The 13,998-nt window shown below is 38.6% G+C and overlaps 1 protein-coding gene and 1 pseudogene across 8 annotated transcripts in view; one reads left to right on the top strand and one right to left on the bottom strand.

The window, feature by feature from the left end:
• The window catches only part of LOC115803651 (sal-like protein 2), a 900,219-nt gene that overhangs the window by 708,288 nt on the left and 177,933 nt on the right, over nt 1-13,998 (top strand). The window lies entirely within an intron of this gene.
• Nucleotides 6,085-7,990, bottom strand: LOC149750239 (T cell receptor alpha variable 18 pseudogene; annotated as a pseudogene). Its single transcript, XR_016391826.1, has 2 exons — nt 7,737-7,990; nt 6,085-7,604 (listed from the first exon to the last, which is right to left on the bottom strand). The product of XR_016391826.1 is annotated as a T cell receptor alpha variable 18 pseudogene (transcript).

Here is a 13,998-nt window from a genome sequence, read left to right as displayed (position 1 = left end):
ATGTATATCACATGTATAGCTTCACTGCCACAATCAAGATGCACAGCTGTTTCATAACCACAAGGCTTCCTCATGCCACCCCTTTGTAGCCACACCCACCCCTTCCCTAGTCATTAACCCCTGACAATCACTAACCTGCTCTTCATCCCTACGATTTTGTTTTTTTAATAATGTTATATAAATGGAATTATATAGAAGTAAGCATTGAGATTTTTTTCACTCAGAATGAGTAGTAAAAACATGAGATTTGTCCAGGTAATAGTGTGTAAGCAACCTGTTTGTTTCTTTTTATTTCTGAGTAGTATTCCGTGGTAGGGATGTGCCACAGTTTGTTTAACCAGTCACCTACGAAGGGAAATCAGGTTTCCATATTTTGGCTGCTATGAATAAAGCTGTTATGAATATTCAGGTACAGATTTTTATGTAAATAAAGTGTTCTATTTATCTAGGATAAGTGTCCAAGTCTGCATTGCATGTTTAGTTTTATAAGAAATTGCCAGGCCATTTTCCAGAGTGCCTGTATCATTCCATATTCCCATCAGCAGTTTATGAGTGATCCAGTTTTCCCCACGTTTGCCAGAATTAGGTGTTGTCACTATTTTTTATTTTAGCCCCACTGATAGTTGTATAGTGATATTTCATTGTGGTTTTAATTTGCGTTTCTCTGATGGCTGATGATGTTGAGCATCTTTTCATGTGCTGATTTGCAATCTGTATATCCTCTTTGGTGAAATATCAATCTGGGTCTTTCACCCGTTTTTCTAATTGGTTGTTCATTTTCTATACCATTTAGCTTTTAGAGTTCTTTATATATTCTAGATATAAGTACTATGTCAGATACATGGTTTGTAAATATTTACCCCCAGTCTGTAGCTTATCTTTTCATATTCTTAACAGGGTCTTTTGTAGAGGAAAAGTTTTTAAATTTGATTCAGTTAGGGATGTGTGTGTGTGTGTGTATGTGTGTGTGTATCATCCTTTTCGTGTCAAATCTAAGATTTACTTAGCCCCAGGCCTGAAGATTTTCTCTTATTTTCTTTCAAGTTTCATAGTTTATATTTTACATTTAAGTCTATGATCCATTTTGAGTTGATTTTTATAATGTATATTTTTAAGAAGATCTTTTTTAGAAAAGAGGAGTCTGTCATCTTTGTCTTAAGCTTTACCTATTTGCTGTTATCAAGTAACTAGTTCAAAGCAACATAAACAAAATGTAACTTGAGCACTTCTCATAGAAGACTGAAAAAAACTTTTATGCTGTGAGCCTGTGAGCTTCCCTTTTTATACTTACTGTGATTTCTCTAAATTTAAAGTAAAGTTAAAACTATAGTCCAAACCCAAACCCTTCTCAACATATCAGCCTCTGAAATCATCTATCATGTATTACAGGGCAATGTTTTCTAGTATAGATTTGGAAAATGGTTACATCTATCTTATGATCAAGGATAACTGTAATCTTTCCTAAAATTCACATTCTTTTAAACTTTAAAATTCTGTGAGGAAAAAAATGCCTATTAATATTTAAGTCATCAAAGTGAACTAAAGTGAGAGTCTCTTCCTTGTCTGTAACTTCTTTCCTATAATTGAGCATGTGTTTCTTGAAAAAGAGAATATTCTCTACAAATTGTCACAAGATAGAGAATTCCCTCTTTCTCTTATTACTTTCTGCTAAAATTACATGCTTCCATCTACCTTTTTTCACAGTCACCATTCCAAGGTCAAATAGCTCATTTCCCCAAGGATGTAATGATTCTTCTTTCTACAGTGCCAGAGGCAGAGTCCTGATTTTTGCTCTCATAGGCGAACTTTTAAAATACCCATATTACAATTGAGGATAATACTTCCTAAAAGTTTTCTTAAGGTTTGAGAATCCAGGAACTTAAAAGGATTCTTGATTGAAATAATTCAGCCCTTGGAACCAGAATCAGGAAGTTAGAAAAACAGACAAGACATTTTTCTTGTCTCAGGCTAGGACTCCCAATGGTAGGAATATCTACCCCCAAACTAGGTCACTAGACTGGAAATTAAAAATATACAAAGAAGCAGAACAAGTGATGGCAATGGTAAAGATAAATAGAAACAGATAGTTTAACACCATCCAATTGTACTCATGGGCAACATCTAGTGTATGGAGAACACCTATTATAAAAACGTCATTTCCTTTGAGCCCTAGGAATTAGGATGGAAAGGAAAAGTATTGGGACTCAAAGAGAACTAAGTTAACTGTGATTTTCTTTCGGCCTGGACCACTCCCCCACTCTCTGCCCACTACCACCCTTAGCTTTATAGGACTCATATCTCTAGCCACAGGAAATAAATATTTGAGGCTGAAATTCTAAGATAAAAGCTCTAGAGAAGAAAGCAGAAAAGAGGTAATACAGGAATATGTCATCACCAGGTGAAACCGGAAGACTCACCGATGAGAGGGACTTCCAAGTCCATAAGAAAATGAATTACGTATACATCTTCCTATAGACTCACTCAGGTGATGAAGATGGCTCTGTCTATGCCAACAAGAGGGAGACCATCTAATTGCAAACCTGAAAATAGTACCATATGACGAAAATCTGTACAAACAGAAAGGGGATTTATGGTACATGGAAATAGAAGTATTCTTATGGTGATGAGAATTGGACGAATACAAGAACTAATTGATACACAATTATCTAACAGCATGCAAAGGGTATAAGCTCTGTGTCTGTTGATATTATCAATTAATTCATTCTTCAGTTAGCCAGTATTTAATGTGCAACCACTACATGCCATGTGCTGTGTAATGTACAATACATACATGTTTCCTGACCGTATGGAACTCACAGTTATAGGCATAACAGGAATTTTAGAAGTCTATACATAAGTATAGATGTAGATTATAAAAACATATTAATTGCAACATTTCCTTTTGTCTTGGACTTGGAAGAGAGCCTTCAGTACATGAGAACCCATGGAGAGAGTCCACAATACATGCTTGGGTACACTTCCAAAACATATATGAAGTGCATTTGTTCAACTTTCCTTAGCCTATTATGCAGAATAATGATATATGAGAAAACTGATAATTCACTGAAGAGTTAGAGCAACCAGAAGTGAAGCTGTGATGGTGTGTCTTCCTCAGTCTTCCTGAAGCCAAGTTAGAGGAGTTTCAGAAGATTGGCTCAGAGAGTTTGAAATGAATCCCCTGCAGTTTGGAGGATTCAGAGGGTCACACTAGGCGGCAATGACAATTTCTCTCACTTTACTGTACTTATGGCCAGAATGCTGATTACTCTGTTATTTTTATCTCTGTGTATATGTGACAGAAAGGTGGCTCATACTTGTTAAATTGAGTGAGAAGCTAGAGAAAGTAGATGATGAGGTATGACACAGAGTCATGCAGACATGAGTAAAATGTCAGAGAGAGAGAGAATAACACAAAGAGAGGACACAGTCTAGAGCTAAACCTTGTAGACGCAATAGTTAATGACTGGAAGGGAGATGAAGGTGTGTGCAGGAGTGAGAGAGGAAACAGCCCAAGAAGTAGGTACAAACCTCAGAGAGTGTTTTGTCAGAGAAGAAGCTGTTTGTCTAAGAAAGAGAGAAACTTTCTCTAAGGAAGAGAGGATTTGAAGCAAGAGTAAATGGTCACAACTCATGTGTCTAAAGTTTCTGAGAGGTCAGCAATGATGAGGTTTGGAAATTTCGGTTGATTTACCACACCGAGGTTATTAGTACTCTTTGAGGACTTAGCTAGTGGAGGAATTAAAGCCAGATATATGTATACCCTTTAATCCAGAAATTCTAATATATATGCCCAATAGCAGTGTGTAAATATGTTTACCAAAGAATGTGTATAAGAATATTCATAATACCACTATTGATAACAGCCAAAGGCAGGAAAAATCCAAAGAACCATTTAAGCAGGTAGCTAAATAAATTCTGGTATGTTTATACAGCAATGAGAATAAACAAACTAAACTGTATACAACATGGATGACTCTTAGAAATATGATATTAAGAAAAGAATCCAGATAGAAAAAATCCAAAAAATCTGTAACAGGCAAAATATGAGTGTTTAGTAGTTGTAGAGTGAAAATGTGCTATACTCCAGGGTCACAGAAATGATCAGGGAGCCCATATCAGAAAGACTAAAGGTAAATTCCTCTTCACCTCCTGGGAATTATCAAGGAAATCATCAAATACCTGTGTGTTCATTCCAAAACAATCTAAAAAGCTAGTAATACGGAATTTGCCAAAAAAGTATTATAAAATCATACATTGTGAGCTTCCCTGGTGGCACAGTGGTTGAGAATCTGCCTGCTAATGCAGGGGACATGGGTTCGAGCCCTGGTCTGGGAGGATCCCACATGCCGCGGAGCAACTAGGCCTGTGAGCCGCAACTACTGAGCCTGCGTGTCTGGAGCCTGTGCTCCGCAACAGGAGAGGCCGCGATAGTGAGAGGCCCGCGCACCGTGATGAAAAGTGGCCCCCGCTTGCCACAACTAGAGAAAGCCCTAGCACAGAAACGAAGACCCAACACAGCAAAAATAAATAAATTAATTAATTAACTCCAAACCCCCAACATCTTCTTAAAAAAATAATCATACATTGGAATATCGCCATTAGAATGTGTGATTTTGATGTGTAAATAATGCTGTGCAAATAATTATTTTATAATATACTGTTGGGTAAAAATGCAGAATGGAAAACATCCTATAAGATGTGCTTCTGTAGCAGAGTTTTTCCTGACTAGTAGAATTTTTGCGTTGTTCTGTTTTGTTTTTAGTATTACTTCTTTGGATATTCTATTTTATCTGCATTAAACATGCAGATTTTATAATTGCATATAGAGAATGTGATCAGGTAATGGGGCTGTTTCTGAGCAAACTGAAGCGCTTCATTCCTCCTTGGTGTCAAGACTTGTGGTGACATTTATTCTGTGTACATCATTCCAAGTCATTCATGGCACAGCATGAGACAATGGGACAGGGAGAGTCCAAGAAGTGCCATTTAACAGATACTTCAGATCTAACATAATGACAAGACTTAGTCAGCAATGCATAAATATTTGCGCAGTGAACCTAAAAGTCTAACAATTCAGGTGCAGATTTGGCCAAATATTACTGAATTTTTTTAAACCAAATCACTTGCTTTAATATAATCACCATAAAAAAGTTCTCAATTTTTTTTGGCAAATGATCTACTTCACGATGAAGAATTGAAGATAAAGATGCTTTTGATGAATGACACTTTTAGATATGTTCTCTGAGCCAGAGAGATAGCGTTTTCCTTAGAGTGAGGTTTCCACTTGTAACTCCCCTGCCCCGCTGCCACGGCCCCTGCCTTCTCCTGCCCTTACCGAGAATCTCACTAAGGTTTTCATAGCTGGGGGACACCTCACGTTGAGATCTGAGGTTTCTGTGGGGTTCCCACAGGGACCTGCATCACTGTGGTCTCTCAGAGCACAGAAATACACCGCTGAGTCCCCAAGCTGCAAGGCTGTGATGGTAAGGCTGATGGAACTGGCCGTTTTCTGGAAGTTCAAAAACTACCGACCCTCTGTTGTATTCACTCATTGTAAGACTCCTGATGAATAAGGAAAATCATTTCCCCACTTGGTGTTTGTTTGTACCAGAATAAATAATAACTGTAACTACTAGCTTCATATACACAATCCAAGGTTACATCTTCCTTCTGCAGCATAGAAATTTCTGGCTGGTCTTGAGTTACTTTCTGTGCTGTGATGCATCCTGGGGAGAAGAAAAAATTTTGTATATATAATATATATGGAGAGAGACAGACAGAGAGACAGAGAGAAAGAATTAGGCTGATTCTCCTGGTGGAACCCCGAGGGCTGCAAGGAACAAACATAGGACTAAGACTTCTAATTCCTCTACCCATTACTCAACTCTCCTCCACACCACCAGACAATAATAACCTGCCCTACCCCCAAACATGGGAGCTGAGTGGAGCTGAGTCTGTTTGTGGCCATCCTTCCCAGCCTTACCCAGGCGGACGGAGGCTATGACAACTCTCAGCAGTCCAGGGAACCCCATGTTGGAAGCTCTTCCTCTGAGTGAAATGTGCTGTGTTCTGTGTCAAATTCAGGTCTAAATGCCTGCCCTGTGCCTGACAGGGCACGTGCACAAGTACTGAAGTGCGAGATGCTTCTGCACCAGAACAGGAAATGTAACTTGCTGCTATCAGTTTGCCTGTGGCACGTCATGGCTTGCTGACATGGTTGGTGAATCTAACCTGCCTATTTAGACTTTATTGTAATTAAGTTGACAACAATTATATCAGTGCTGCAGCCATTTGCCATATGTAGCCAATGCATCTAGGATAGACTTAAGTTTTATGACCAATAGAATTTGTTATGATTATGGTGACTTCTGAGAACAAACATTCATCCATGTTTTTGTATGGCTTTTTTTTTTTTTTGGCCTGCAGCCAAACTCTACAGTGAAATAAGCTCACAGATTCTTCTTCCAGACAGGAAGTTCAAACTATTTACCCTCAGTCATCATAACTTTTCTTCCTTCACTCCAAGGCATTGGTTCCTGGGGAAATTTACATTGGATAAAGTTCCTTGTCTGCTTAATGCTATCACAGCAAGTTTCCTGGTGGACAAAATTTGTCCAGCTGTACGTGTCTAATGCCAATCAGTAGTCAGTCTGTGCTAGAGAAACCTTGCTTTCAAGTATCCCATCCTATAGTCAAAATGAATGCAAAATCACCAGACCATGCATTCCTAGTTCCTTATATCAAAAATGTAGCCATTCAAAAATCACAAATGCCTTTTCATCCCACTGCTGCAGCAGCTCTGGCTCGTTTCACTGAGAGCAGCGCCTCAACAGCGTTACGTCTCAGCCGCGTGAAAATTTGTGTATGATTTGCTTGGCATCCCTGTGCTGATCTATGATTGTGATTCAGCTGATGCAGCTTTTAGTCATCTATTCCTTTTCTCTTCCCTAAATGGATATATTAATATCGTGACATCTAACATCCATCTTACATTAAGAGAAAATAGATGTTTTTGAAAGTCAGTCTAGAGAAGGGAGGAGTCTTTCTGGCTGAACAGGGACACTTCTGGGGATCAGAGCTTGGGTCTTCTTTAAGACTGATATCCACCCTATTCTCCCTGAAGAACAAGTCCCAACCTCCTGGGTTTCTAGGAATTAGATCTGACCTTGATTTATTTTCCTGAAAAGCTCTAAATAAACACAACACTGCCCAAGGAGAGAATATACCTCTTCCTCCCAAGGCTGCTCACTTCGCCCTCCTGCTCCCCTTGGGTTTGTGCTCAGCTCCCCCTGCAGCCCCTCTCACCGTGTCACTCAGAGCACAGTAGTACACAGCCGAGTCTGATGCTTGCATTGAGGGTTTCTGCAGGTGGAAGGAGCTGTCACTTGTAACAAGAGTGGCCTGAAAACCTTGATGCTCTGCCCTCTGGCTTGCTTTCGAGCCCTTCAGGAGGAGTTGCGGAGCTTTGTTGAGATACTGGATGTACCAGAAAAGATAGGGATTTGAATCAGAGGTCTGGTAAGTGCAGTGCAGGGTCGTAGGCGCCCCCTCTGAGACGGTCACTGGGCCTTCTGTCTGGGTCACTGAGTCTCCGTCGGTCCCTCCTACAAGAGAATCACTTCTTTATGTTATAAATGGAGAGAAGGAGAGTTTTCAGCCAGAGAAGAAAACTAAAATTTACCTATAATTATAGGAAAATGAAAAATGATGAACATTTAAGATAAAATGTTACTTACTGAATATTAAGAAGATCACAAGAACAGAGTGAGTGGCAGAAAACATGTTGCCAACGGTCCTTGCTCCCTAGGATACACCAAATCTAATGGGGCTAGTTTGCAGCTGAATATTATAGAAACTCCTCACTTAGAAACTGAGAGCCCCTTTCTGCACAGCAACAGTAATCTGTCTTGTGGGTACAAAGTAAACAAGTCAAACCAGCACCTGAATAAAAAGAGGAACCACATTTGTAGGAAACCCCGCCCTCTGGTGGTCATGCTGAACATTGCACCACAGCTATATCTGCTTGAGGCATAGGCAAAGGAGAATGGGACAGGACTCAGAAGAGAGCTCTAAACGAGCATGCTTAGGGAAATATTCAGTTGTTGCTTCCATCATTTTCTGCATGGTACAAATATCTATAGCTACCCAAATGATCCCAGGCAGAATTTTTAACTGGAATAGTCAGAGGTCTTTTCCTTGCTTATGTCCCCATGACTCCCATGGGTAAGAGAGGGATTCATCTGCCTAGAAAGTGCTCCCTAATCTCCCCAAATCCTTTGCCTGAATTACTATTCATCCCCAAGACTCATTCAGCATGCCACAGAGGAAACACTACCTGAGGCAGGTCTCAAATAATGTGTGGTTGGTTGAAAAGGTTTTTATCCCTATCCATCATGAAATGACAAATTTGTAAAATACAATAAAAACAAATTACTGTAACTTCTTCACTGATAAAGGTAGAGTTGACCTTCCTTCAAACTGGAAAACTGGGCAAACTATATGAAACAACTTTTAGACATTGGACTACAGGTAGCACAGAGATAAGGAAAACAGATGAGGTGAGCGCGAACATTGCCCAGCTTACTTCATGGAGGCAGCTTCTCGGCACCAGTGCAGGAGGGATTTACCAAAAATAGCCCAGCTTTCTCGCTGTGAGATTGAGACGGAATAGGAGATTGGGGATCTTGAAGCACCTAGAATTTGTGGACCAGTGTACCAGAGAGGAGGGACGTGTACAAAAAGAGAGAGAGAGAGAGATAATGACAGGGGGTCACTGTGAATCCTGTGCGCAGTACTAATCTGCAACAAGAGAGAGAAAACTCATCGAGTTTGGTGAACCACCCTGAAGGGCCTCCTTTGGGCCCATGAACCATACTTAGATAACAGCAGCCTTACACCTTTAGCCTTATGAGGGATAGGTGACCTTACTTAGGTGTCTTGGTTCTTGAAACACCTTTTATTTTATTTTTTATACAGCAGGTCCTTATTAGGTATCTATTTTATACATATTAGTATATATATGTCAGTCTCAATCTCCCAATTCATCCCACCACCACCCCCTCCCACCCCGCTTTCCCCACTTGGTGTCCATATATTTGTTCTCTACATCGTGTCTCTCTTCCTGCCTTAGAAACGGGTTCATATGTACCATTTTTCTAGATCCCACATATATGCGTTAATATATGATATTTGTTTTTCTCTTTCTGACTTACTTCACTCTGTATGACAGTCTCTAGGTCCATACACGTCTCTACAAATGACCCAATTTCGTTCCTCTTTATGGCTGAGTAATATTCCATTGTATATATGTACCACTCTTCTTTATCCATTCGTCTGTCAATGGGCATTTAGGTTGCTTCCATGACCTGGCTTTTGTAAACAGTGCTGCAATGAACATTGGGGTGCATGTGTATTTTTGAATTTTGGTTTTCTTTGGGTATATGCCCAGCAGTGAGATTGCTGGGTCGTACGGTAGTTCTACTTTTAGTTTTTAAGGAAGCTCCATACTGTTCTCCATGGTGGCTGTATCAATTTACATTCCGACCAACAGTACAAGAGGGTTCCGTTTTCTCCACACCCTGTCCAGAATTTGTTCTGATAATGCCCATTCTAACCAGTGTGAGGTGATACCTCATTGTAGTTTTGATTTGCATTTCTCTACTAATTAGTGATGTTGAGAAGCTTTTCATGTGCTTCTTGGCCATCAGCATGTCTTCTTTTTGGAAATGACTGTTTAGGTCTTCTGCCCATTTTTGGATTGGGTTGCTTGTTTTTTTAATATTGAGCTACATGAGCTGTTTATATATTTTTTAGATTAATCCTTTGTCCGTTGATTCGTTTGCAAATATTTTCTCCCATTCTGAGGGTTGTCTTTTCATCTTGTTTATAGTTTCCTTTGCTGTGTAAAAGCTTTTAAGTTTCATTAGGTCCCATTTGTTTATTTTTGTTTTTATTTCCATTACTCTAGGAGGTGAGTCAAAAAAGATCTTGCTGTTGTTTATGTCAAAGCGTGTTCTTCCTATGTTTTCCTCTGAGAGTTTTATATTGCCTGGTCTTACATTTAGGTCTTTAATCCATTTTGAGTTCATTTTTGTGTATGGTGTTAGGGAGTGTTCTAATTTCATTGTTTTACATGTAGCTGTCCAGTTTTCCCAGCACCACTTATTGAAGAGACTGTCTGTTCTCCAATGTATAGCCTTACCTCCTTTGTCATAGATCACTTGACCATAGATGCATGAGTTTATCTCTGGGCTTTCTATCCTGTTCCATTGATCTATCTTTCTGTTTTTGTGCCACTACCATACTGTCTTGATTACTGTAGCTTTGTAGTATAGTCTGAAGTCAGGGAGCCTGATTCCTCCAGCACCATTTTTCTTTCTCAAGATTGCTTTGGCTATTCAGGGTCTTCTGTGTTTCTATACAAATTGTGAAATTTTTTGTTCTAGTTCTGTGAAAAATGCCATTGGTAGTTTGATAGGGATTGCACCGAATCTGTAGATTCGGTGCAATCCCTATCAAGCTTTGGGTAGTATAGTCATTTTCACAATATTGATTTTTCCAATCCAAGAACATGGTATATATCTCCGTCTGTTTGTGTCATCATTGATTTTTTCATCAGTATCTTATAGTTTTCTGAGTACAGGTCTTTTGTCTCCTTAGGTAGGTTTGTTCCTAAGTGTTTTATTCTTTTTGATGTGATGTTAAATGGGATTGTTTCCTTAATATCTCTTTCTGATCTTTTGCTGTTAATGTATAGGAATGCAAGACATGTCTAAGCATTCATTTAGTATCCTGCAACTAAACCAAATTCACTGATTAGCTCCAGTAGTTTTCTGGTGACATCTTTGAGTTTATCTATGTATAGTAGCATGTCATCTGCAAACAGTGACAGATTTACTTCTTCTTTTCCAATTTGGATTCCTTTTATTTCTTTTTCTTCTCTGATCTCAGTGGCTAGGACTTCCAAAACTATGTTGAATAAAAGTGGCGAGAGTGGACATCCTTGTTTTGTTCCTGATTGTAGAGGAAATGCTTTCAGTTTTTCACCATTGAGAGTGATGTTTGCTGTGGGTTTGTCGTATATGGCCTTTATGATGTTGAGGTATGTTCCCTCTGTACCCACTTTCTGGAGAGTTTTTATCATAAATTAGTGTTGAATTTTGTCAAAAGCTTTTTCTGCATCTATTGAGATGATCATATGGTTTTTATTCTTCAATTTATTAATATGGTGTATCACACTGATTGATTTGTGTATATTGAAGAATACTTGCATCCCTGGGATAAATCCCACTTGATCACGGTGTATGATCCTTTTAATGTATTGTTGGATTCTGTTTGCTAGTATTTTGTTGATGATTTTTGCATCTATATTCATCAGTGATATTGGTCTGTAATTTTCATTTTTGTAGTATCTCTGTCTGGTTTTGGTATCAGCGTGATGGTGGCCTCGTAGAATGAGTTTTGCAGTGTTCCTTCCTCTGTAACTTTTTGGAAGAGTTTGAGAAGGATGGGTGTTAGCTCCTCTCTGAATGTTTGATAGAATTCACCTGTGAAGCCATCTGGTCCTGGACTTTTGTTTCTTGGAAGATTTTTAATCACAGTTTCAGTTTCATTATTTGTGATTGGTCTGTTTATATTTTCTGTTTCTTCCTGGTTGAGTCTTATGATGCCTTGTATTTCTTATGATGCCTTGTATTTCTGTCTCTTATGATGCCTTGTATTTCTGGGGTGTCCAGTGTAACTTCTCCTTTTTCATTTCTAATTTTATTGATTTGAGTCCTCTCGCTCTTTTTCTTGATGAGTCTGGCTAAATGTTTATCAATTTTGTTTATCTTCTCAAAGAACCAGCTTTTAGTTTTATTGATCTTTGCTACTGTTTTCTTTGTTTCTATTTCATTTATTTCCTCTCTGATCTTTATGATTTCATTCCTTCTACCAACGTTCGGTTTTGTTTGTTCTTTCTCTAGTTCCTTTAGGTGTAAGGTTAGACTGCTTATTTGAGGTGTTTCTTGTTTCTTGAGGTAGGATTGTATTGCTATAAACTTCCCTTTTAGAACTGTGTTTGCTTCATCCCATAGGTTTTGGATCATTGTGTTTTCATTGTCATTTGTTCCTAGGTATTTTTTCAATTCTTCTTTGATTTCTGCAGTGCTCTCTTGCTTATTTAGTAACATATTGTTTAACCTCCATGTGTTTGTGTTTTTTTACGTTTTATTCCCTGTAATTCATTTCTCATCTCATAGCGTTGTGGTCGGAAAAGATGCTTGATATAATTTTACTTTTCTTAAATTTACTGAGGCTTGATTTGTGACCCAAGATGTGGTCTGTCCTGGAGAATGTTCCGTGTGCACTTGAGGAGAAAGTGTAATCTGCTGTTTTTGGATGGAATGTCCTGTAAATATCAATTAAATCGACCTGGTCTATTGTGTCATTTAAAGCTTGTGTTTCCTTATTAGTTTCTGTCTGGATGATCTGTCTGTTGGTGTAAGTGACGTGTTAAAGTCCCCCACAATTATTGTGTTACTGTCGATTTCCTCTTTTATAGCTGTTAGCATTTGCCTTATGTATTGAGGTGCTCCTATTTCGGGTGCATATATATTTATAATTGTTATATCTTCTTCTTGGATTGATCCCTTGATCGTTATGTAGTGTATTTTCTTGTCTCTTATAACATTCTTTATTCTGAAGTCTATTTATCTGATATGAGTATTGCTACTCCAACTTTCTTTTGATTTCCATTTGCATGGAATATCTTTTTCCATCCCCTCACTTTCAGTCTGTATGTATCTCTAGGTCTGAAGTGGGTCTCTTGTAGACAGCATATGTATGGGTCTTGTTTTTGTATCCATTCAGCGAGCCTGTGTCTTTTGGTTGGGGCATTTAATCCATTCACATTTAAGGTAATTATGGATATGTATGTTCCTATTACCATTTTCTTAATTGTCGTGGGTTTGCTTTTGTAGGGTTTTCTTCTCTTGTGTTTCCCACTTAGAGAAGTTCCTTTAGCATTTGTTTTAGAGCTGGATTGGTGGTGCTGAGTTCTCTTAGCTTTTGCTTGTCTGTAAAACTTTTGATTTCTCCATCAAATCTGAATGAGATCTTTGCTGGATAGAGTAATCCTAGTCAAAGGTTCTTCCCTTTCATCACATTAAGTATATTGTGCCACTCCGTTCTGGCTTATAGAGTTTCTGCTGAGAAGTCAGCTGTTAACCTTACAGGAGTTCTCTTGTATGATATTTGTTGTTTTTCCCTTGTGTGCTTTTCATAATTTTCCTTTGTCTTTAATTTTTGTCTCTTTGATTACTATGTGTCTCAGTGTGTTTCTCCTTGGGTTTATCCTGCCTGGGACTCTCTGTGCTTCCTGGACTTGAGTGGCTATTTCCTTTCCCATGTTAGGGAAGTTTTCGACTATATTCTCTTCAAATATTTTCTTGGCTCCTTTCTCTCTCTCTTCTCCTTCTGGGACCACTATAATGCGAATGTTGGTGAGTTTAATGTTGTCCCAGAGGTGTCTTAGGCTGTCTTTATTTCTTTTCTTTCTTCTTTTGTTTTTCTGTTCCATGGCAGTGAATTCCACCATTCTGTCTTCCAGGTCACTTATCCATTCTTCTGCCTCAGTTATTCTGCTATCGATTCCTTCTAGTGTATTTTTCATTTCAGTTATTGTATTTTTCAACTCTGTTTGCTTGTTCTTGAATTCTTCTCGGTGTTTATTCTTTAATTCTTCTAGGTCTTTGTTAAACATTGCTTGCATCTGCTCAGTCTTTGCCACCATTCTTTATCTAAGGTCCTGGATCACTATCATTATTCTGAATTCTTTTTCTGGAGGGTTGCCTATCTCCACTTCATTTAGTTGTTTTGAAACACCTTCTTTTCACTTCTTGTCACATTCTTGTTTCAATTCAAGCAAGTAATTTTTTTTTTTAAGGAAGTAGAGTTCAGATACTTCATAGTATTAGCCAGACTCTCTTCATTCCAGAGGCACGTGTGTGGTATTTA

Source organism: Delphinapterus leucas, chromosome 2, assembly GCF_059928025.1.
Source record: "Delphinapterus leucas isolate spDelLeu-1000000601 "Yukka" chromosome 2, BTC_Dleu_Yukka2, whole genome shotgun sequence".
Taxonomy (NCBI): domain Eukaryota; kingdom Metazoa; phylum Chordata; class Mammalia; order Artiodactyla; family Monodontidae; genus Delphinapterus; species Delphinapterus leucas.
The sequence above is the reverse complement of the archived record's forward strand: the minus strand, read 5'-3'. Positions and strand labels throughout refer to the sequence as shown.